We start from the raw sequence: 5,000 nt of genomic DNA on the forward strand, positions 1-5,000 counted from the left end.
CCATTTTCTCCACATGATGGAACCACTTTAAAAGGCTTATTCATCTTTTTCCTTAAGGTAACCATTTCATCCAATCTACTTATGCTCAGACTTACTCTCAACATTATTTACGTGTAATTACTGTCAAACTATTTGTATTTTAAACAAATTACATGATAAGAAATGCTGCCATATCAGTGAAAATATTAGTGTAAAATTAATTGCTAAACATAGGTTAGAAACGGTAGATGAATCATATATTGGAATGAATACAAAAATTAAAGTATTTCTAGGCGCATATCGGATTGGCGAATTGTTGGCATGAAATGTAACGTAATTTACCATTGGTTGAACTTTATGGTTAACAAATTCACGTAGCCAATAATTATAGAACCACAATTTGGCAATTCGCTTCATTTGCTTGGGATCTTTATTCATCCATTATCAATTTTAGAAAATAGATGAGCGACAATACATGCAGATTTCTGATATAGATTCTGGAAAAAAAAATAATATAAAAAAAAATAAAATAAAATGAAAATAAAAACACACGCATCCATTAATTTCAACTCTGAAATACTTTCGTCCATATTCATGTTGTCTGCATAACTCAAGCCAATCAAGATAATGTAATGTAACACTAGGCCTACCTCTAGAAATTCTCTAATTCTAGATAAAATACGATTTGGACAGTTTTTGTCCAAAAGTAGAATACAAGTACAGGGCATATCAATAATCATAATTAGATTATACATTCCAAATCAATCAGACTTTTACATACGATACTTAGATTATGGATATTAGAATCTTATTGGGGTCACCCTTGTCATTTTCCAGTCAACTTTCCTAAAGGTTATTTACTTTCAAGAATCAGAATATGAGACTGTTTGCATGATCGATAAATAAACGATTTAGTATTATTAATTATACCTAAACCTAGTTGTTCTTAAGGGGCTTTTGAAACTGTAATTAAGGGTTGTTTATGTTACTTTACCTTATATCTGTTCATAAGTAGTGTGCCATGCCATGGGCCAGTGTGTAGACAGTGCAGCGTGCTGGATTCTGCTTCCCCTGGTGGGAAAGATAGAAACTATTTTATTTCACTTCGATTTTAGTATGAATTATTTTACTATAATTATGTGGCATGTCAATTTATAAACTGCAAGTTAACTTCTAAGACTAATAAAACTAAGTTAACACAACTTTTAGCCTAAAGACAAATAAGCAGTAAAACAACATGTCGTAGACCTACGCATGATGGGCTTAAATTGAATTTGAAAGACCTCAACAGTGACCTTTTATGAAATGTATTTTTCAACAGATTATACATTTAAGAACAACTGAACTCGACTCAGAATAAAACTTATACTACTCTAAAGGTTCATCATTGTACTAAATGTATATTTAAAATATAAATAAGCTCCCACAGAACAGCTTTCTTAAACAATTAAACCATATCATTATTATTATTGCTTACTTAGCTACAACCTTAGTTGGAAAAGCAAGATGCTATAAGCCCAAGGGTTCCAACAGGAAAAATAGACCCGTGAGGATAAGAAATAAGGAAATATAAAAGCTAAAAGAGACGTAATGAACAATTATAATATATTTCAAGAACAGTAACAACATTAAAATAAATCTTTCATATATAAACTATAAAAACTTCAAAATAACAAGTGGAAGAAATATATATAGAATAGCGTGCCCGAGGGTACCCTCAAGCAAGAGAACTCTACCCCCAAGACAGTGGACGACCATGGTACAGAGGCTATGGCACTACCCAAGACTAAAGAACAGCGCATTTAGTAGATATGTAATAATTTACTGGAAACGTAACAATCTGGTAATACTTTTATTGATGTATCGAAAACCTTTTTTGAAGTGATCTTTAGGTTATTTTCAACAGCACCGTCTTTCGGATACACCAAACAGATCACTAGTCTACAAGACTGAATTAATCTTTCTTACAGTCTCCACACTCAAGACCTTTTATAATTAATATGTTATACAATTATTTGGTCGCTCCTGCTCTAATAGTTCGTTGCTGACAAAAAATAGTTAAGAGAAGCTAAAAAGATCAAAGGAAGAACACCAGAGTAATTTTCAGATGAGAGCAAATGTTAAAAATAATGATAGTATAAGGTTAATTTGATCTTCAGAGGAAGCACAGTTTTTAATGAATAAATGAACTCTTCTTAGTAACTTTCGACTACATAAAAAATGATGACATAAATAAAATTGTATAAAGTTAATGATACAAATCTTTAAGTAAGTAAGGGAGAAAAGGAAATAAATGAAGGAACTATGAAATAAATCTTACTCGAATGAAATACAAGCTTTGATGAAAGCGTGGTAAATTCAAAAAAAATTACTTGCAAAATCCGACTAATGAGCAAAGTTATGTTTACATGGGTTTTAATACCTTAAAAATACTGAAGCATATCAATCATATCCAAAGAGAGCTTAACAGCAGATGATAAGTCAGGGAAGTTTTTGATACAAGATCCCATCATTAATTCAGCACTGCCAGAGGACGTATTATCATTATTATTATTATTACTAGCTAAGCTACAACCCTAGTTGGAAAAGCAGGATGCTAAAAGCCCAAGGGCCAAAACAGGGAAAATAGCTCAGTGAGGAAAGGAAAAAAGGAAAATTATATTTTAAGAACAGTAACATTAAAATGAATATCCTATATAAACTATAAAAACTTTAACAAAACCAGAGGAAGAAAAATTACATAAAATAGTGTGCCCGAGTGTACCATCAAGCAAGAGCTCTAACCTAAGACAATGGAAGACCATGGCACTGAGGCTATGGCACTACCCAAGACTAGAGAATAATGGTTTGATTTTGGAGTATCCTTCTCGTAGAAGAGCTGCTTACTAAAGCTTAAGTCTCTTCTACCCTTACCAATAGGAAATTAGCCACTGATCAATTAAAGTGCAGTAGTTAACCCCTTGGGTGAAGAAGAATTGCTCGATAATCTCAGTGTTGTCAGGTGTATAAGGTCAGAGGAGCATCAGTAAAGAATAGGCCAAAGTATTGGGTGTATGTGAAGGTAAAGGGAAAATGAACAGTAACCAGAGAGAAGGATCCAATGTAGTACTGCCTGGCCAGTCAAAGGACCCATAACTCTCTAGCACTAGTATCTCAACGGGTGGATGGTGCCCTGGCCAAGTTACTACTCACAAGCATTCCTTTTAGATAGTTGTACCTATGTAAAACTAAATTTCATTATTTCTAAACTATGTTTATCTTAACTAATTCTTGAATACGTTTAGTTTAGATTGAATATCTTATTGCAACTCCTAGCATTTGGCTACGTATATGTTTACACAGGCCTACATGGCTAAGGACTATGAAGCGTGAAGTAGGAGATGATGAATGGAGAAGTATTGAATTGAAAGCTCGAGATAGAGACGACTGGGGAAATCTAACCGAGGCCCTTTGCGTCATTAGGCGGTAGGAGGAGAGACGATGATGATGATGATATGTTTCCGATTATCATTTGATACAAATGAAATTGGGCCTCCAATTTTCTAGGTCATACTGCCCAATTTTACTTTAAAATAACTATTTTCTCTTGCTCTCACTAGTGGTATAGTTAGTTCTGACACAGAGAAAAACAGCTTATATAAAACAATATAAATATATTCCCCATACAATTAGTGTCGATGGAAACCAGAATGTGTAGCTACTTTTGGAAGAAGACCTATATCTTTATTAAAACCTAAATCTCCCACTTACTTGGAGATAAATACATTTAGAATTATAACTAATATATGAATTGCTCTCCAAATGATTTGTAGATATAGTAAAAAAAATTCACCCTAAACAGATTTCCTAATCTATAAATATCGCAAAGGATATATTTTAAATGAAATGGTACAAGAATCCTCATGCAAGTAGATCAAAAGACTGAAATCAAACAATAGTCACTTTCAAAGTTTCCCACATGAAATTTGTTTACACAAAGGCTGTGTAAACAGAATTCCCCAGCAGGCACACGGCTGTGATGTCAATAAACGCTATGACACACGATCGGTGTATATATACATATGAATCCAGCCTATAGTAGGAATATCCTCTCAATATTTTCATACTAATATCCTTGGAAAAACATTAGTCCAGCTAAATTGGGAAGTGAGCATTTTAATAACAATAAATAAAAAAACAATTTAGAGGGGACCCATAGAAATAATGGAGGTGCAAAAACACTTTAGCATGTTAATTTTGATGCCTTTCCAATACATTTTTACTTTGTGATAAAAGAAACGCACTCTGTTGTTGCAAATTTGCTCCAAATTTATAGTCCATCGAACGAATTTCACAGTAAATGGAAAGACTACCAGACTGCTATACCAATGCTCCCTCGATACATCGAGACAACATTTGGCGATAATGGGCAGTTTGACACCGTAAAACCAGAATAAAATACGCTTGCTGTAGCTATGATATATAAACCGCGGACGCCACAGGTGCCAAAGGCAAGAGTAGAAGTTTCCTCCTCTACATCACACATATTTGAATCATATTATGAAACAATCAATTAGCCATACTCTGTTAACCTTCAGAGCTAATCATAATTAATGGCAGTTTAGGGTTGTAGATAGCGGCGCAATTCTCAGATTTGCAAAGAAGGATTGAATAGTCACTGTTGTTTTCCATGCCTGTGCAAATACCAGGATGCTGTAATTGGCTAAGTAGATAATTGATTTATTTCCTGTTTGCTGACCCAATACGGCTTCATTCATTAGACTTATAACGATGACAAGAAATGTATCCCTTACGGGCTACTTACCCTATAAAGGGTTAATATTTCAAGATTCAATAACTCTTTTGAAACGGCCCTTTCTTTAGAATATACGTTAATGATATATGAGTAATACAATATGCTTGCTTTACATACTTAAGAGAGGCTGCTCTGTGCCCATTTTCACTCAGACAACAGTACAACACTTCACCAGAGCAATATATTAGTGCCAGAGAAAATGAACAAGTGAGTCTAATCACATGGT

The sequence above is a fragment of the Palaemon carinicauda genome, chromosome 8 (genome assembly GCF_036898095.1).
Source record: "Palaemon carinicauda isolate YSFRI2023 chromosome 8, ASM3689809v2, whole genome shotgun sequence".
NCBI classification, from domain to species: Eukaryota; Metazoa; Arthropoda; class Malacostraca; order Decapoda; family Palaemonidae; genus Palaemon; species Palaemon carinicauda.